This window comes from Periplaneta americana, chromosome 3, assembly GCF_040183065.1.
Source record: "Periplaneta americana isolate PAMFEO1 chromosome 3, P.americana_PAMFEO1_priV1, whole genome shotgun sequence".
NCBI classification, from domain to species: Eukaryota; Metazoa; Arthropoda; class Insecta; order Blattodea; family Blattidae; genus Periplaneta; species Periplaneta americana.
In genome coordinates, this window is record NC_091119.1 from 187,827,611 (window position 1) to 187,849,493 (window position 21,883).

A 21,883-nucleotide genomic window follows, 5' to 3' on the forward strand; every position below is an offset into this window, starting at 1 on the left:
GAGGAGCTCCGAAATAAGTTGTATTACTAACAATAGAGAACGTTTTGAACATTCAATTTAGTAAATTTCATTAATTCTTTACCCGAAATAAACTATGTCCGAAATAAACTATGTTCTTATCCTACAACCAACTGACAATAAGTCGGGTAATTCCTATAGTGAACCCACGGTCTCATCTCGCGGAATACAATCTAGGTATTACAAATTCCATCGACAAAAAATAACTTAGTATTTGGTACAGAGTCGTAAAATAACCGAGCAAACGTCTGCCAGTGAACAAAGAAGTTCAAATATTCTTTTTACTAGTCCACACCTGTGGAGTAACGGTCAGCGCGTCTGGCTGCGAAACCAGGTGGCCCGGGTTCGAATCCCGGTTGGGGCAAGTTACCTGGTTGAGGTTTTTTCCGGGGTTTTCCCTCAACCCTTTACGAACAAATGTTGGGTAACTTTCGGTGCTGGACCCCCGGACTCATTTCACCGGCATTATCACCTTCATATCATTCAGACGCTAAATAACCTAGATGTTGATACTGCGTCGTAAAATAACCCAATAAAATAAAATCTTTTCACTATACTTATTTGTGCATTATTAAAAAAACCGAATAAATAATAGGCCTGTAAGGAAAAATCACTGCTCGTGCCTCTGTAATGAATTTCTATTCCTGGCGGTGGCAACGCTCAGAAACATTTCTACATTTTCGAACTACCTGAGCGTGACAATTTCAGACACAATTTAAAAAATAATATCACTACATTTATAAAATATTTACGAAATGTAACCCAACACCGAACTGTGTGACGTATGTTTAAAAATTTCATTTCCATTCGAAAATTTCGCGGAATAACTGTTGTACGTGTATCACACAGTCGGCAAACACGCATACCTGTAACAGGTAAACCTCACACTCCTCGAATGTAGATGCATAGCTTCACTAATTCAGAAGTTTATTTTATTCACTGTTTCATTTTACTTGTATTTCAATTACGGAGGTTTTTTCTCCGTGGTTAACATGAAGAAATATTTATCACAGGATTGCTCTTCATACAGTAGCCATATTGAACAGCAGACACTGTCAATTCGCACATGTAGGCAGAGTTGAACTCATCGCAGGCTGCGTTCGATTCTCGCTTAGGCCGATTACGAGGTTCAGTTTTTTTCCAAAGCATTTCATATCATTTTCGTCAAATTCTACTGAAGCTAGATAACCATGCAGTTGATAAGCGTCTTTAAATAAATTAATTTAAAAGTTCTGCGTTGTATCATGAATACAGCGGCACGTAGAACACGTGACTCATTTACGGGAATGAGGCTACAGTTGTTTTGGTTAGAATGTTTTATTTTTGTTTTGGTTTGGAAATGGGAATATGATTCTGTGATAAGGAATCGGAAGTTTTTTGACCTAAAAGTCACAGAAAACACATAAAAAAAATAACCCAAGATTTAATAATGATAACAATAATAATAATAATAATAATAATAATAATAATAATTGTAATTATTCGGTTGACAAGATTTTACCATCCAGTCTGTTGTCAAAAAAATCTTAAAGTTAGAATTTATAAAACAGTTAACTTATATTACCGGTTGTTCTGTATGGTTGTGAAACTTGGACTCTCACTTTGAGAGAGGAACATAGGTTAAGGGTGTTTGAGAATAAGGTGCTTAGGAAAATATTTGGGGCTAAGAGGGATGAAGTTACAGGAGAATGGAGAAAGTTACACAACACAGAACTGCACGCATTGTATTCTTCACCTGACATAATTAGGAACATGAAATCCAGACGTTTGAGATGGGCAGGTCATGTAGCACGTATGGGCGAATCCAGAAATGCATATAGAGTGTTAATTGGGAGGCCAGAGGGAAAAAGACCTTTAGGGAGGCCGAGACGTAAACGGGAAGATAATATTAAAATGGATTTGAGGGAGATGGGATATGATGATAGAGACTGGATTAATCTTGCTCAGGATAGGGACCGATGGCGGGCTTATGTGAAGGCGGCAATGAACTTCCGGGTGCCTTAAAAGCCAGTAAGTAAGTAAATAATAATAACAATAATAATAATTGATTTTTATCAACATACGTGTAGACACCATAAACTCTGAAACTTTCATGAATAATGTTAGCTTTCGTATTCCAAAGAAAGATGCTATGAGACGTCAAAATTTTTGTTGCAACAAACATTTTGATATATTTCCCTGGTTCCCAGAAACATTAAAACTACTTGCAATAGTAATCCGTGGCGCTACAGCCCATGAAGACCGAAAGTCGACTGACTATTGCTTGCCTCACGTCCACATGTCATAGCAGAGGTGAACGATCATTTTACAAGAACTGGTAGCGTGTTAAAAAATACATGCGTAATAATAAATAAGTTCCATTTATACGATAAATTTAGAATTTACATAGCTGTGAATTATTTAGCATATTATTATTATTATTATTATTATTATTATTATTATTATTATTATTATTATTCATGTTTGAAGATTGTGTATAGGGCAAGGCAATATCAATTTGGTGAAGCGGTTATTTCCTTCAAATAGTATAAATAATTATAATAATAATAATAATAATAATAATAATAATAAGAATAATAATACAGACGTGGACAAATTATTAGCAAAATTGAAGATTTTTATTATATATTTTTACAAAATATGATTCTTCAATTCAGACTACAGTTGACGTTTTTGCGTATTTCCAAATTATTAGCAAAATTGAAGACTTGTATTGTATATTTTTAGAAAATTTGACTCTTCAATTTGGACTACATTTGATATTTTTGCATATTTACAAATTATTAGCAAAACTGAAGATTTTTACTATATATTTTTACCAAATTTGACTCTTCAATTTGGACTACAGTTCACATTTTGGATATTTCGAAATTATTAGCAAAACTGAAGATTTTTATTTTATATTTTTACAAAATTTGACACTTCAATTTAGACTGCAGTTGACATTTTTGCATATTTACAAATTTTTAGCAAAATTAAAGATTTTTGTTATATATTTTTACAAAATTTGGCTCTTCAGTTTAAACTACAGTTGACATTTATGAATATTTCTGTGTACTATAATGATAGAAATATGCAAAATTGTCAACTGTAGTCTAAATTGAAAAGTCAAATTTTGTAAACAGAATTATTATCATAAAAATCGTCAATTTTGTTAATAATTTGTCCACGTCTGTAATAATAATAATAATAATAATAATAATAATAATAATAATAAACGTATCATTATTTTAACGTTATTATTGCTATTATTATTGTCATTATTTGGTGTTTATGAATTTTCATGGACTCAACTATCCTATTTGTTGACTATAATTTGTGCATTTTGCTGAATAATCTTCAGACGATGGTGTACTGTACGCAGTTAACACAACATCATGCATTATCAATATCATCTTGTTTTGGTATCCACAAATTTAAAAGCCCCCTTGTATAGTACATGGAATTACACCTGTTGCTGATATAACTGTAGGCGAGATTTGGACGTCTGTTATCTTCCATAGTGGCATAATTTCTATCGCTAAATCAACATAGGTATTTTTTTTTATATTTGACAGCTCTACTGGCCGCAAATTTGACGTGTTTCAGATTACTACATCTATCAGAAACACCCATTTGTTAATTTTGTGTTTAATTGTGATGTGTGGTGTGCCATTTCTTAACTTTTCCAGCTGTTAACACGCTTTTATCCCAGTTCTTATTTTCCGAATAATTTCCCAGTATCTTTTATGAATTATATTAGCCTAATATGGTACATAATAATAATAATAATAATAATAATAATAATAATAATAATATATAAAGTGACATATTATTATTATTATTATTATTATTATTATTATTATTATTATTATTATTATTATCTATTAATGCTATACTATACATTGGTGCGATCGAAACTCGAATATGCATCTGTAGTTTGGAACTCGATTACAACTACGGACTCGGCTAAATTAGAAAATATACAAAGAAAATTTATATCCTTATGTTCATTCAGATTTCTGCCCATTATTTCCGGGTATAGTTATGAGAGAAAATGTGAATATTTTAATTGTCAAAATCTATATGCTAGACGCCATGAGCTAGATTATCTGTTCTTTTGTAAAGTCCTCAAAGGTGATATATCCTGTGACTCTTTCTTAAACAATATTACCTTACGTATTCCAACAAAAGATATGAGAGCCCACAAACTTTTCTATATTAGAAATTCGAAATTTCTTTCACCAGTCTCCAGATGCATTAAAACTGCCAACATGCATGGCAGCGAATTCGATCCCTTCAATGTATAGACTTAGTTTGCTCTTGGCAACGATTTATCATTTATGTATACTTTTAGGCATTATACTCAATTAACATTGTCTCATAGTATTCTTAGTTATCCATTCATCATCATTATTGTAATTAATTGTAATTATATTTGTGTAATAATTATTATTTGTTTTATGTTTTTGTTATATTTGTGCTGAACTGTAATTGGCCACTGGCTGTTGTACAGCACATTAAATAAATAAATAAAATAAATTAATAAATAAATAAAATTATTATTATTATTATTTATACATCAGTTGCCAATTTCTTCGTTTTAGTGTTTCACTCGGTACTGTATACTACTGTAAGTTACTGATTTTGGTTTTCTTTTGCACATGGCTTCATACTTATGAAACGTAATAATAATAATAATAATAATAATAATAATAAAGGTAAAAAAGGTAAAGGTATCCCCGTAACATGCCATGAAGGCACTTGGGGGGCATGGAGGTAGAGCCATATGCTTTCCATGACCTCGGCACTAGAATGAGGTGGTGTGGTCGGCACCACGCTAATAATAATAATAATAATAATAATAATAATAATAATAATAATGATTTATTTATACTGGCAGAATTAAGACCATAAGGCTTTCTCTTACACTCTACCAGTTCACAAAATATACAAGCAGTGAAAATTTAACAAAAAGTTAAAGAACAGAATACTAACATATTGCAAATAATAATAATAGTAATAATAATAATAATAATAATAGCATAACAAAATCGACACTAAAACATAAAAATAATACCATAATATAAAAAATAAAATACATTGAAATATAATAAAAGCAACTCATTTAGTACAAATAGTTAATATGGAAAACGTAAGGAAGAATATAACAAAATTGAATGTAACGAAATAATAATAAAAAAGAAGAAAAGAAATACGAAAATTAAATAAAATCCACTATAAAAAGGGTATGATAATAAATTCATCTGGTAGTCAAGAGAATAAAAAAGGGGATAGGAAGGAAAAGAAATACATTTTTTACAGAGCTATCGCGGAGAAAAGGCTTATAATTGAAAGAAATGTGAATTGAAAAAATTCAATTTTAGTTTATTTTTTAAACTAGACAATGTCCGACAGTTTCTGACAACGTACCGTAAATTGGGGTTACTTTGAACACAGAGGAAACTTTGACCATTTTTTCAGAAAACCATATTTAGGTTTCTACAGGATGCATTTGTTATAGATGGAGGTAAAGTATCATAAAATCATTCTCATACCAAACTTACCTCCATCTATAATAAGTGCAGCATATAGAAACCTAAATATGATTTTCTGAAAAAATGGTCAAAGTTTCCTCTGTGTTCGAAGTAACCCCAGTTTACGGTACTGAAATCGGTAAAAAAAAATCTTTGATAACGGTGAAATTTGTTCAAGAAACTTTATAAAATTACATCGCTACAATTAAATTCTAAGAAAAAGATTGCTTACTAAATAGAAAATTTTCATGAGAATTTATAAGTATGTCAGCAGAATTCTGAGAGTTTTAAAAAATCATTAACTACAAATAATCGATTATAAAGCTATTTTTTTAGAAAGAAATGTATAATTACTTAAAAAATATAACATGTAGCAAAATCAATCTATTAATAAGTTATACTTAATGGGAAAATGTTCAGAGAAATTTCCATCACTGTATGGAACAGAATAAATCTGAAATTTCTTCCAAGGAATCGGACCCAGGTCACTGATAACCTGTAATTTGAGCCTCAGTGAAAGACGTGGTAAAGATGGTTTTAATGACATTGACACATATTATTGTGATGTTGTTGACAATGATGACTATGTTCATCAAGTAATCTACTTAACGTAAAGAATGTATCATGGAACTTGTCTTCATAATATAATTATATAAATATCGATTTAAGACATATAATATTACCAAGTACAGGAATAGCATTGTAAATCCGTGTTAAGCTATGACAGAGAAAAATTTCATGAGAATTTATAATTAGGCCTATGTCAGCAGAATTCTGAGAGTTTTAAAAAATCATTAACTAGAAATAATCGTTTAAAAAAAGATATTTTTTAGAAAGGAATGTATAATTACATCAAAAATATAACATGTAGCAAAATCAATCTATTAATAAATTATCTTAATGGGAAAATGTTCAGAGAAATTTCCATCACCGTATGGAACAAAATATATTTGAAATTTCTTCCAAGGAATCGGACCCAGGTCACTGATAATCTGTCATTTAAGCCTCAGTGAAAGACGTGATAAAGATGGTTTTAAAGACACATATTATTGTGATGTTGACAAATATGACTATGTTGATCAATAATCTACTTACCGTAAAGAATGAATCATGGAACTTGTCTTCATAATATAATTATATGAATATCGATTTAGTATTATATACTTACTTGCCTTTAACACCTGGAGGTTCATTGCCGCCCTCACATAAGCCCACCATTGGTCCCTATCGTAAGCAAGATTAATCCATTCCTTATCATCATATCCCACCTCCCTCAAATCCATTTTAATATTATCTTCCCATCTACGTCTCGGCCTCCCTAAAAGTATTTTTCCCTCCGGTCTCCCAACTAACACTCTATATGCATTTCTGGATTCGCCCATACGTGCTACATGACCTGCCCATCTCAAACGTCTGGATTTAATGTTCCTAATTATGTCAGGTGAAGAATATAATGCGTGCAGTTCTGTGTTATGTAACTTTCTCCATTCTCCTGTAACTTCATCCCTCTTAGCCCCAAATATTTTCCTAAGCACCTTATTCTCAAACACCCTTAATCTCTGTTCCTCTCTCAAAGTGAGAGTCCAAGTTTCACAACCATACAGAACAACCGGTAATATAACTGCTTTATAAATTCTAACTTTCAGATTTTTCGACAGCAGACTGGATGAAGAAAGTTTCTCAACAGAATAATAACAGGCATTTCCCATATTTATTCTGCGTTTAATTTCCTGCCGAGTATCATTTATATTTGTTACTGTTGCTCCCAGATATTTGAACTTCACCTCTTCAAAAGATAAATTTCCAATTTTTATATTTCCATTTCGTACAATATTCTCGTCACGAGACATAATCATATACTTTGTCTTTTCGGGATTTACTTCCAAACCTATCTCTTTACTTGCTTCCAGTAAAATTCCCGTGTTTTCCCTAATAGTTTGTGGATTTTCTCCTAACATATTCACGTCATCCGCACAGACAAGCAGCTGATGTAACCCGTTCAATTCCAAACCCTCTCTGTTATTTTGAACTTTCCTAATGGCATACTCTAGAGCAAAAGTAAAGGTGATGGTGCATCTCCTTGCTTTAGCCCACAGTGAATTGGAAACGCATCTGACAGAAACTGACCTATATGGACTTTATGTACGTTTCACTGAGACACATTTTAATTAATCGAACTAGTTTCTTGGGAATACCAAATTCAATAAGAATATCATATAAAACTTCTCTCTTAACCGAGTTATATGCCTTTTTGAAACTTTAGTATTATATAGTATTACTAAATACAGGAATAGCAATATCAATCCGTGTTAAGCTATGACGGTTGAAACGGTCATTGCTACATTTGCTACCGCGCATCTCACACACCGGGAACAGTAGACCATGCGCGGTCTGTGAGAATGTTTTGTCTGTCTGCGTGAGTTCTTTGGCCTGGCGGGCTAGTGCTCTTGTTGGCCTCTGCAGAGCAACGTTGTGATCAGTGCTTCTCGAGACCGACTGGTAGGCGGGAGCATACAGTTGTGGCTAGTGGGAACGTCATCACAGTGCGTAAAACTCACAACCCAACTGATGCGTTCAAAAGTAACGAATAACAAACGTTACTCCCATCTCTCACCATTTGGTTTATTATTCCTAAATGTGAATATGTAGGGAAAAAATAAAGAGTTTTAGAAGTAAAGAAGAAACTTTTTCTTCCCTCGTGTGATTTTTTGGCGTGTGTGTATATATACAAATTGTAAGCAGACGTTTACGTTCCAAGTTTAAAAAAAAAAGTTCTAAAATAGAGCAGCAGACAGTAGTCTTAACGCTTTTGCATACCACATTGTAGCAGGCGTTAGAACACCTTTTATTTAGAAATAATATGCGAGTGGATATTTAGGACGAAAAATCTGTTTGACGTAGTACTCGTGTTGTTTGTGTACAGATAAATAACAAGAATAAAACGTTGGTGTTAGTGTTTGTTATTGTGGGATATGTGTATATCTTGTACATCAAGGAAATTAATATTTGTAACAGCTTGGCCCTCGGTTTTAAGGATTTTCTCTTCTCTTATGGTGAGTTGTATACATGATTCATTATTTTAGGTTATGTAAGAAATGTGGTTACCAGTTTTTATATATTCGTGCTGGGGACTAGATGCAGGTTGCTGATAAAAATTGAAATTTATATCACTTATAGCCCTGTATGCAGTAGAATCTTTCGACTACAGCATCACTGAATTGCCTTTAGTTCAGTTAATACCTATACTTATTCTTAAAATGTATTCCAAAGAAAATAATTATTTTTTTACCTGTTTCCTTCATCTTCAAAGAAGTCAAATATTACTACAAACGTTGCTGAATAAGAAACAAATGACTGAAACGGTGATTTAATTGAGATTATTTTTATTTCCACGCCAAACTCATAGCCACTGTATGAATTAAATTAGGTAGCGTAACTATAGTTACAGTCCGTTTTTCTATTACACCAGTGCGATGTTGTGCTATATGGTTCATTTGTTTATGTTTATGCCGTAGGCAGGAGTTCGTTTTATAACGCTATAAAAGCGGACTCCACATACCGTAATGCATCTATCGTTTCACTTGTTTTCCTAACAGAGATAATCGTAAACTTCAAATATTCGAGGTAATGCCTGTATTAAATGGAGATAAAATAATACAATTGCAATATCCAAGATTTTACCGATCCTATTGAACTTCATTAATTAAAACCAATATGTTTTTATTATGCTCTGTTTTTTTAAACTAAAATTGTCGCGTTCTGACAACGTGATGGCCATGTTTTGGATGTACTAGCTTCGAATCCTTGTGGAACTGTATCGTAAAGAATATGATTTCGTTATATTTGTCACGAAATGTCAATATAGAATAAAAATTGCACATTTCTTTAATTTTTAATGTTAAAACTGGATTGGTTTTTATAATTGTTTTTCCTCTTTAATAACTGCAAAAATATTACATTAAAGTGCACGTTTTATTAAGTTACCGTACGAAATGAGTTACATCGATAGGCCTATTAATATCTAGCAAATATTTCTTAGAAGGAAGTTTGAAGACAATAACAGAAAGAAATGTAGTGGGCCTATAACACATAAAAATTATATGAAATAGTGTAATTGAATAAACTCTTGAGTTATTGATTGTGATTATTAAGTTTGCAATATGAAGCAAGTATATTTTTCTACCATGTTTTAGAGGTACTAGCTTCGAAGCTTTATGCTTGAGTTATTGATTGTGATTATTAAGTTTGCAATATGAAGCAAGTATATTTTTCTAGCATGTTTTGGAGGTACTAGCTTCGAAGCTTTATGCAATCGTATAGAGAGGATACAAATTAGAAAATATAAATTGTTTATTTTCTTTAGCATATGTACAGATTTGTCAGTTTTTATGTCTAAAACTAGATTGGCTTTGTATGATTGTATACGTTTTACTTTGCCAACAGTGAAAGTGAACTGCAAAACATTACGTCACAGGTGTACAAATATTATGTTAGATAGTTGATAGCCGTCCGAACCAGGGTTTAATAATCGGCCTCCTAATCAATTCTAAATGAATATTTATATTTAATTCAATTTTTTCTTTAATAGAAACCCTAGTTAGGTAGGCTATCATTGAGAAATTTATTGCAAATGTAACAAACAATTTAGGCTACAAGACAAATTACATTTTATAAAGAATATAAGTGATGATTAATTATGCTAATCGATGACTTCAGTGCAGTGGAGGATATCATGTCCAGGGTGCTGTCAGGAACTTTTAATTTTCGGAAGACTTCTAAGGACTCCCGTGGGATTGTGCCTCTAGCCCCAATCATAATTCCTATAACGTCCCAAGTTTTGATGTTATATTTGGTCCCCAAATCGCAGCAGCATGGCATCTTTGTTGATACTAATAAAGAGAAAGAAAAAAAGTTTTATAGATCGGAAAAAATTAAAATATTTCCAGACAAATGAAATGAGATTCAATTTTACAGAAATTTAGAACTGTCTGTTTTTACTTGTTGCGATTATGGCAGTTTTAATTTGAAACAATCGTATTTCGCGAGCTTTAAGCACATTGTTTTGTGACATTTCGTACTTCGTATCTTGGATGTACTAACTTCGAATCCCATTAGTTGAAAGGTTTACATAATATTACATTAATGAAATCAGCTTTGTTGATAAGTTACTAATAGGATGAAAGATACTTCAGATCAGGAAGGTTGAAGAAAACAGCTATGAAGTTCGAAAAAAAAACTGTAGTATTCCCAAATGAAATGACATTAATTAAATTTAACAGTAAATTAGAGCAATTTTCGCTTGTGATTATTACAATTTTAATTTGAAACAACTATGTTTCACGAATTTAACGCACATCGTTTTGTGACAGTTCGTTTCTCGTATCTTGGGAGTGCTAACTTCGAATCTCTGTGGAATTATATTGAGACGAACGAAACTAGTAAATTTATTTCAAGCACAAAGCTAACCAATACAGATTTCATTACTTTGTATCGATTTTTAGGAAACGATCGGTTTTCTACCACTTTCCTCTACTTTCATAAGCATTAAATCAATTTACAAAATATATTTTAAAAATGTACGTTATATGAAATTAGTGAAATCATTTTCGCTGATAGTAAATGGGAACGAAAATATTTGTGAGAAGAAAGCTTGAAGACAACATCCTCAGTACGGAAGACTTGCATTACATTAGACAATAAATTTGGCCTCAAGGCAGGGTAAATAAGGTGCTTGCATGTTTGTGTGTCATATAGAATACAACGTAAATTACAACCAGGAACTCAGATGAGAGTAGGGTCCAATGTAGCGACTGAAATTGTCTTCATTGTTATATGTAGGGAAATTTAGAACCTCATAGACAAATTAAGTTTATGATCCGTAACTGGTGCGAAAGGGGTCGCCACATCTGGAGACAATGTGAACTCTGCAACGGAGGAACACCTTTCGAATGTAGTATAAGGTTCTAGCAGGTTGCCTAGTAACGTAATGCGGTGTGTGGCATCTAATTGGTTTATGACTGACAAATAGGAAAGGATGTGGGAGACTGTTTGTAGTCTGACTAGGTATTATTTTTTTTCGGCAGCATAGAGGCAACGTACACACCCCTCGCGTATATAAGAACTACGTACAGAATCTTGTTGTTATTGTTATTAAATATGTTTTAAAATGTGAGAGGGTAAGAGAGGGTTTGGAGTTGAACGGGTTACATCAGCTGCTTGTCTATGCGGATTGACATAAATATGTTAGGAGAAAATCCACAAACGATTAGGGAAAACACGGATATTTTACTTGAAGCAAGTAAAGCGATAGGTTTGGAAGTAAATCCCGAAAAGACAACGTATATGTTTATGTCTCGTGACGAGAATATTGTACGAAATGGAAATATAAAAATCGGAAATTTATCCTTTGAAGAGGTGGAAAAATTCAAATACCTGGGAGCAACAGTAACAAATATAAATGATACTCGGGAGGAAATTAAACACAGAATAAATAAGGGAAATGCGTGTTATTATTCGGTTGAGAAGCTTTTATCATCAAGTCTGCTGTCAAAAAGTCTGACAAAATTTATAAAACAGTTAGCCTATATTACCGGTTGTTCTTTATGGTTGTGAATCTTGGACTACCACTTTGAGAGAGGAACATAGGTTAAGGGTGTCTGAGAATAAGGTACTTAGGAAAATATTTGGGGCTAAGAGGGATGAAGTTACAGGAGAATGGAGAAAGTTACACAACACAGAACTGCACGCATTGTATTCTTCACCTGACATAATTAGGAACATTAAATCCAGACGTTTGAAATGGGCAGAGCATGTAGCTCGCATACGCGAACCCAGAGATGCGTATAGAGTGTTAGTTAGGAGACCGGAGGGAAAAAGACCTTTGGGGAGGCCGAGACGTAGATGGGAAGATAATATTGAAATGGATTTGAGGGAGGTGGGATATGATGGTAGAGACTGGATTAATCTTGCTCAGGATAGGCTTATGTGAGGGCGGCAATGAACCTTCGGGTTCCTTAAAAGCCTGTAAGTTAGTTTGAGAGGGTAAGAATGGAAACTTAACACGTGGAAATTTTTAAAAATTCAGAATGCTTACTTCAGAATGTGTGTTTCTCTCTCTCTCTCTCTCTCTCTCTCTCTCTCTCTCTCTCTCTCTCTCTCTCTCTCTCAAATTATTAAATAATTCTCCAGCTGAATTAGAAGACTGTTTCTCATCAAAGCGGACCGCAGTTCAATTCCGGGCAATAAGAGGTTAACTTAGAAGGGCAGTAGATTTTTTTCGAGAGCTCTAGTATAAAATCTTAAGACTTCACGCTATCTTCAGATTATCAATTACTTCTTTATTGTAAAACAGCTCTTGCACACCATCTTTACAAAAAATTATTGCCTGCAGTGGAAGTAATTGTCTTGTCCAGAATATATTGCACATTTATCGTTCATAACACTTGTATCCTTCATATGTGTAGGCCTAGGCTTTCAAATCTACATATTAATTAGGTCTAATTATTACTTTAAATAATTAGTTACAGCATTGTTAGATTTTATTACTCGTATTAAATATAGTTTTTTTAGTAGGATATTTTACGACGCTTTACCAACATCTTAGGTTATTTAGCGTCTGAATGAGATGGTGATAATGCCGGTGAAGTGAGTCCGGGGTCCAGCACCGAAAGTTACCAAGCATTTGCTCATATTGGGTTGAGGGAAAACCCCGGAAAAAACCTCAACCAGGTAACTTGCCCCGACCGGGAATCGAACCCGGGCCACCTGGTTTCGCGGCCAGACGCACTGACCGTTACTCCACAGGTGTGGACAATATAGTTTCTTGTTCATCATACCGTCTTACAATTGTTGCCATATTTAGGTGTATTGTATTATAATAATATTAAAAAACGAGTCAAAGTCAGGATAGAAGAAATGTCAGAAGGAAGCGAAATAGGGAGAGGAGTACATTAAGAATGCCCTTTATCATCTATCGTCTATTCTGTTCAACATCTACTTGGAAGATTTAGTGAAGAACTGTTTTCAGAACATGGGAGGAGTGATAGTAGGAGGAAGAAGAATAAAGTGCATAAGATTTGCTGATGATATGGCGTTGTTAGCAGAAGAGGAGACGATACTAAGGGATATGTTACTGGGGCTAAATGACAGCTGTGAGCAGTATGACATGAAGATAAATGCCAACAAGACGAAGACCATGGTCAAAGGAAGAAAAGTAAAGGAGGTAAACTTGCGAATTCTAAATGCGGCAGTAGAGCAAGTGGACAGCTTCAAATAATTGGGGTGTACTATAAGCAGTAACATGAGCTGCTACCAAGAAGTCAAAAGGAGGATAGCAATGCCAAAGGAAGCTTTTAATAGAAAAAGGAGCATCTTCTGCAAACCTCTGGAGAAAGAACTAATGAAGAGACTAGTGAAGTGCATTGTGTGGAGTGTAGCATTGTATGGGACAGAAACATGGACATTACGACGAAGTGAAGAGAAGCGAATAGAAACATTTGAAATGTGGATATGGAGATGAATGGAGCGTGTGAAATTGACAGACAGAGTAAGAAACGAAGCTGTGTTGGAAAGAGTGGATGAAGAAAGAATGATGCTGAAACTGATCAGGAAGAGGAAAAGGAATGGACTGGTCACTGGTTGAGAAGAAAGTGCCTTCTGAAGGATGCACTGGAATGAATGGTGAACGGGAGAAGAGTTCGGGGCAGAAGAAGATATCAGATGATAGACGACATTAAGATATATGGATCATATGTGGAGACTCAGAGGAAAGCAGAAAATAGAAAAGACTGGGGAATGTTGGGTTTGCAGTGAAAGACCTGCGCTTTGGCAGAATACTATGAATGAATGAATGAATATACTATAAAAATTGTTACGAGATTGATGATTCGTGTCACTTATGATGTAAATACGTAATAATAAAATAATAATAATAATAATAATAATAATAATAATAATAATATAACAAGGCCTATTGTTATAACGTCAGGACCTAAAATATACATATTCCCAAAGAATGCTTATTGTGGAAATAGCATATCGTCGTTTACTTTGTTGAATCTCCTATGTTACAGTACACAATATATTTTTTCAGGAGGAAGAAAATATCAATTAAAAAGCAATGCGCCTACATAAGAATATGAACTAATTCGGTAGAAAACGGTGGTGAATATGATGAACATAAATGACATCATCGAGGATCAGTGTAGGCCTATTGATTTTTAATTAATTTTTTCTTCCTCCTGAAAAAATAGTGTCTGTACTGTCACATTGGAGGTTTCATAAAATTATACACATTATCTGCACTGAAATTCCAGAGATCTTAAGACGCCAAGATTCATCTCTGTTCGAAACTAATCATAATTTGTCCCTCATTACAAAATATTATGTTGTTGTTTAGTCAACTGTATGAATACAGGTCTGAACCTCGCAAGTGATACCAACAAGACACCGCTTATGAGGCAACTAGGCCAGGAGATAATGGGGTAGGGTAGCCAGTTCCTTTCCCCCTCCATTGCATACATCGCCGATTAGCTACATATTCCACTAATCAGACTTCAGATGTATTAACAATTGAAGGGTTCAGAACCATAGTGGGCCAAGCGCCATTTACTAAACCCGTAGAAAACAAGGGTTAAAATGAAGTTATTACCATAATTCAATGGAAACATATAGCAAGTAATATAAAGTATACACATTAAAACTAAATGATATTCCAATCTTCATTAAACTATGGTATTCGCTTAATTTTAACCCTTGCTTTCTCCGTTTTTAATAAATGGCGCTTGGCCCACTATGGCTCTGAACCATTCAATTGTTCTTCTTCTGACACGTATCGGATGTACTGCCTGATAATAGTAGATGTACTGATCACTAAGCAACGATACAGCGCTGTATTTGCGCTCAGACATTAAAATATATTTTTTGCTCAGTTAAAAATTAACGACGCGTTACTGCGATGCTCTATTGAGGTAACACCTTCACGCTCTAGATGCTTTACCCTCGAGGAAAGGGTACGCAAATTTCGTCTGAGACTGGATGTGTTTCAAAATAATGATATTCGTAGCACAAAAAATTAGGCCAAAATATTGGCCTCAGGGTTATAATGACAGTTTTATGAGCCGTAATTTATTTTCGTCCGTTTGCTTGTAGACTACTTGTTTACGAACTTGTTGATGCAATGCTGTTATAGGCACAAGAATGGTGAAATATTGGCAGAATTTAAGTCTAAAATTGAAATATTAATTAGCATTTTATTGCATATATTTGAAAGAGGTTCTTGCAAGAAAACCTTGCATAGAACTCGCGTAGGTGTAAATACTGTAAATTGTAAATTCGATGTAGCGCGGTACGTGTTAGTGTCGGCTACTAATCAACCCGTATCGGATTCAATTCCCGGCAGGAGTGTGGAAACTTTATCTATTGGGACTAGGTTCGTGTCCTATATTTTATAGTAGTGGATCTATTTTGATTTTAATTATACCTTTAATAAAATTTTAATTTCGCAATAATTCATATAATTTTCTAGGAAATTTAAAAAAATACTGGAGGCAATAAAAATGTCACCCATGAAAGGATTATCTTTAGAATGCTTTATTCTTAAAGCAAAAATTAAGAGATGAAAAATACCAAGACACCAAATTCTGACAGTAAAATTTCGCATAATAGACACCACAAAGTATTCAGGCTGTTTCTACTTCATATTTAAAAATAAAGTCATTCAAAATACGATTTCAATATTAGGTTCAAAATTCTGTATTGAAATAGTTTGAATATGAAATTCAAAATTTTATACATAAATATCATTGCACAATATCTTATATTTAAATCACTTGAAATTTTAAAGAAGGTTCCACTATCTACTTAAAACAAAATCGTAAACCCAGCTAATTCCAACAGTACAGCTCACGAAGAACGTATCTTCGCCGAAACATGTATTAATTTACGCACTTTTCTATGTGACTTTCAATAAATATATATTTTGGACACTTTAAATTAAAATCTAGTAAAAGTGCATGAACATTTCTCTTGAAAAACACTCATTTCTAATTAATTTATGCTAAAAACAAACATTTCGCGTATACACAAAATTTCGCATTATTTCGCGAGTAGAAATTTACGATATCTTGATCTGGAAGTGCTTGAAACACAAAATTTTTGTCAATTTTTTGCTTTTATCAGCTGAAAAGCCGTATTCCGTGATTACGTGGTTTCCGAAAAATAGATTTTCTCTAGCTCTGTTCTTTTATATAAAAAAGCCTCCTAATTTTATTAATTCTCGAACATCCTAATTGATTCCCAGTTGCTCAAGAGGGCCTTGAAAAGAGCTATCGGAATTCATTCATACGCAGCCATTGACATCTTGGCAAAAAAAAAAAAACTGAATGGTTGTGAAGGCATTGAAAAGTGTAATAAAATCTTTCGTGTTTTGTTACGCGTATATATCTGTAGATCTGTGTATCTCAGGCTTCTTTGGCAAGTTAAACTTAATGTTTTTTATGTGTGACGCTTGGAAATAGCCAGTCGTGCACTGTTGCACTGTTGTACGAGTGTAAAGAAAGTGGCTAATCTAATCTACTAATACATTGAACAAGAAATGTTGGTACAGCTATAAAAACTCGTCTGTGGGGTCATGTTTGACTTTTGTGCCTGACGATGTTGTGACTGCAGATAGTGAGTGACACGCTTATGGAAATTATGTAACTTTTTTTTTGTTCCGACCTTGTTGAGTCGGTTTGTTTGAAATTTGATACACCAGCCCGTTTGTGTACATAACGATAACCCTTGGTAACGTAGGTGACAGACGAGGGAAAACATGTCGGAGGTAGAAGTTTGTGAATTGTGGTGTTTATGCAGAATTTGTAAGGTCTTCAAACGAAATGAAATGGAATAGAGTATCAGCTTAGTGCTTACTCACGGAAAGAAGAGACTTCATATGTATAGGAAAAGTGTCAAGTAAAGGAATATGATGTTTTAGCTTTCAAATATTTCCTTTACTGGGTTAACTTCAGTTTTGACATTAAGGGAAGAAGATACTGAAATTTGACTAAAATTCACATTTAAAAAAATTCTTTTTCACTTAAAACAATCTTTTGACTGTAGAGAATATATTACAAATAAAATTTGAGCCCTAACTCAATGCTATGACATTTAACGGCGCAGTTTTTGAAACTCTGTTAGCCCACTTCATTTTCCAATCTCATTTGTTTCAAATTTACCGCATTCTCAATCTGATTTTGGTTGTTTATTTTATATAATTTCATTCTTCAATAGTGTGGCAGCCCTATCTACAATAGTTTTTCGTTTTATTCACTAGACAGCAGGAGATGGTATTATTCCTTCATTTGTTTTTGTCTGACATGCTTGAAAATTGTTTTGATCTAAAGCAGTCATGTCATGCCCATAGGAGCAAGTGCGCGCTTTAGAGCCCAGAAGAGCCTGAGCGCTTGACAGCGAAAAGGAAAGAGACTGACGAAAGAGGTAGTATATGCCGCTTGGTCGAGCTATATTGAGGGATGACCAGCACTGATTCAATAGATAAAGGGAAGAGAACTTATTAAAACTGTATCCATGTTAATTTTTAGATTTGTCTGAGAAGTATAAGTGCATTATAAGAATGTAAGTTTTAATTTTAATGTTCATTTTTCACAAGTTTGCTTTTTTATTCAAAAGGAATATTTTCTCAACTTTTTTTTACAGAAAAGTGAAATTTACGGATATGTTTGTTTGGTAGCCTTACAGGTACTAAAACAATGTTTTCGTAAATCTAATATATCGCAAATCCGTATTACTGAAGATAGTGTACTAAAATGTTTGAAAATATTGGCATGGAAAATGTTTGTAAGCAAATGAATTAACAAAGCAAATACTGTTACATCACAAACAAAAGGTAATGTGTGTTGGTAAAACGTCAGCTCTATAGCTTCAGTAGATTTCGAGATAATTTAATATTCTGATAACAAGAAGTTGCGCACCAATATCACCTAAAAGCATAATGCGATAAGAGTTTTATTATGTAATATTAGTTACGTTAAAACATATAACTAGACAACTTTGCTTTGTACTAAAATATTGTTTTGATTACTTTTATAAGGATAAGATATCATCAGTATCAATTTCAACTTATCATGTCATATTCAGTGTCTTTCTTTGGGATAACACTTTCTTTATGTTTAATTCACTTACTACAGTATAGTTGTCGTTATTATGGAATTTGTGTGAATATTCCTTCTTTACTCTTTATTATGTTATTAACGTTTAAAACACAACTGCAATATTAGGCTAAGAAGTAGGTGTTAGTACAGGGACATCACTTTATTTTTACTAACATTTTTAACATTAACCTGGCTATACTCGGAAACACTGTTACCCCCTTCCATTACAGGAGTTTGGAGTTGCTAGTGCAATATGTAAACAAATCATTTTACTAGCTATAGGAGGAGAGAAAAGTAGTGTATCCATATATGTTACAGGGAAATATAGTATTACGATGTTCAGTTTGGTCATTACTTTACAGTATTTTATCAAAAAACAGTAGAATAGTAGGCCTAACAATTTTTTTTCACAAACTCAAGTCTTTAGGCGGTTATATACATTATGTACTTTATTCAGCATATTACTAACCTAATTTATTCCTGAGAATTTGTGAGCACTTCCTTAAGAAACCCCAATTTCTACAGCTAACTTCTTGACCGACTTATTACGACCTCGCTGCATTCTTTCTTTAGCATCTTCTACAGCATCTTCTGTCACCTTTGTTGGCCATCTTACACTTTTCTTCCTTTCTGTACAGTCTGGTGCTCTAAATTTATCTACCAGATTAATGACATTTCTACGAAAATATTCCGTAATGATATAGGTAATCAGGAAATAGTGAAAAAAAAGAAAGAAAAACTATTGTTCACATTCGGTTATATTGTAATTCCAGTTTCCATCATCGTCCTTCATACCTACAAATAGTAAAACAAAACTCTGGTTTAAATAATGCTCTTAAGAATCGTACCATATTATAGAGTACCGTACTTTCGGTAACTCTAATCTTCACTTGTGCTCAGTCCACACAGATAAATTCAGTTATGCTACACACGATACCTATGTGAAAATAAACTTCAATAATATAAGCTCTTTCTTCTATAGAAAATGCAACATATTTCTGAAACACACTGTACTCTGTACTGTTTACTTCACTGCTAGCAACAGCAGCCGTAAGTTTGTGTGACTGACGTTAGCAAGGACATTAGTGAAAGGGGTGGGAGTCAAGTACATTTAGAAACGTAGGTACAATAAAAATTGAAGTAAAAATAAAATGATGTCCCTGTACTTTTGTTTTACAGACAATATAGTAAATAACAAACAGAAAGAAGCCATATAAAAATAACGACATAAAATTTCGCGTTCTGTTTGAAGTTTGTGCACCACTGTTTTCTTAATCCAACAGACTGCTTATTCCTCCTAGCATACCTAGCGCTTAATGCCCGCTCACGTCGTCAAGGTCAGAAAAATGCGCTTGCTTTGACGTCACTGATCTGAAGTATAGAAATGTGATTGTTACATCTGTAGTGTCTGAAACATATAGTATGTAGTGTGCATTTAGTGTAGTTTTGTGTTTTATAGTGCATTTGTATTGTATAGATAGTTACACATCATGCGCAGGATTAGCAAATAGAAGAGTAGACGTGTAAATAATATGAAAACTCTGAAGAACTGCTCAAAAAATAAAGCAGAAAATGTAAAAAAAAGGTAGTAAATATAGTAAGTCCACAACAGTTATTTTACCTAGCCCTTCAAGTGACATTTGTAAGTGACTCTTTAGATGTGTTTTTCTCTAAATTGCTTTTTTGGTCACTGTGCTCACCATAAATTGATATAACTCAGAAGCTATCAATAATAGGAAGCTGAAATGTTGTACAGATCTTAAACAGACTATTTAAAAAGACTTTGCTTTCTAATAGTTCTGGTATTAAATTTAAAAAGTTATCGGTTTGGAAGTAAATCCCGAAAAGACAAAATATATGATTACAGTATGTCTCGTGACCAGAATATTGTACGAAATGGAAATATAAAAATTGGAGATTTATCTTTCGAAGAGGTGGAAAAATTCAAATATCTTGGAGCAACAGTAACAAATATGAATGACACTCGGGAGGAAATTAAACGCAGAATAAAAATGGGAAATGCGTGTTATTATTCGGTTGAGAAGCTCTTATCATCCAGTCTGCTGTCCAAAAATCTGAAAGTTAGAATTTATAAAACAGTTATATTACCGGTTCTTCTGCATGGTTGTGAAACTTGGACTCTCACTCTGAGAGAGGAACATAGGTTCAGGGTGTTTGAGAATAAGGTGCTTAGGAAAATATTTGGGGCTAAGCGGGATGAAGTTACAGGAGAATGGAGAAAGTCACACAACACAGAACTGCACGCATTGTATTCTTCACCTGACATAATTAGGAACATTAAATCCAGACGTTTTAGATGGGCAGGGCATGTAGCACGTATGGGCGAATCCAGAAATGCATATAGTGTGTTAGTTGGGAGACCGGAGGGAAAAAGGCCTTTAGGGAGGCCGAGACGTAGATGGGAGGATAATATTAAAATGGATTTGAGGGAAGTGGGGTATGATGATAGAGACTGGATTAATCTTGCACAGGATAGGGACCGATGGCGGGCTTATGTGAGGGCGGCAATGAACCTTCGGGTTCCTTAAAAGCCATTTGTAAGTAAGTATGTATGGATTTTATAATTAATTAAAAATTGTAAATTTAAATTTATATATTCTTATTGTGTAGTAGGAAGATTAACTCCGTACGTAGATGAAATTATTGGGGATCATCAGTGCGGTTTTCGGCGTAATAGATCGACTATTGATCAGATTTTTTGTATTCGACAGATAATGGAGAAAAAATGGGAGTATAAGGGTACAGTACATCAGTTATTCATAGATTTCAAAAAGGCTTATGACTCGGTTAAGAGGGAAGTATTATATGATATTCTTATTGAATTTGGTATTCCCAAGAAACTAGTTCGATTAATTAAAATGTGTCTCAGTGAAACATACAGCAGAGTCCGTATAGGTCAGTTTCTATCTGATGCTTTTCCAATTCACTGCGGGCTAAAGCAGGGAGATGCACTATCACCTTTACTTTTTAACTTCGCTCTAGAATATACCATTAGGAAAGTTCAGGATAACAGGCAGGGTTTGGAATTGAACGGGTTACATCAGCTTCTTGTCTATGCGGATGACGTGAATATGTTAGGAGAAAATACACAAACGATTAGGGAAAACACGGAAATTTTACTCGAAGCAAGTAGAGCGATCGGTTTGGAAGTAAATCCCGAAAAGACAAAGTATATGA

General features: G+C 33.7%; 1 protein-coding gene across 8 annotated transcripts in view; it reads left to right on the plus strand.

Annotated features, from left to right (window-relative positions):
• Positions 1-7,886: 7,886 nt before the first annotated feature.
• LOC138696915 (semaphorin-1A) overlaps positions 7,887-21,883 on the plus strand; it is a 1,424,789-nt gene continuing 1,410,792 nt past the window's right edge. For 5 of the 8 annotated variants that reach the window (XM_069822398.1, XM_069822403.1, XM_069822402.1 and 2 more), the window contains exon 1: positions 7,889-8,587. The gene's annotated coding sequence lies outside the window, so the exon portion shown is untranslated. Of the gene's footprint in view, positions 8,588-21,883 lie in introns of all 8 variants that reach the window. The other 3 variants (XM_069822405.1, XM_069822407.1, XR_011331488.1) reach the window with 2 other exon arrangements.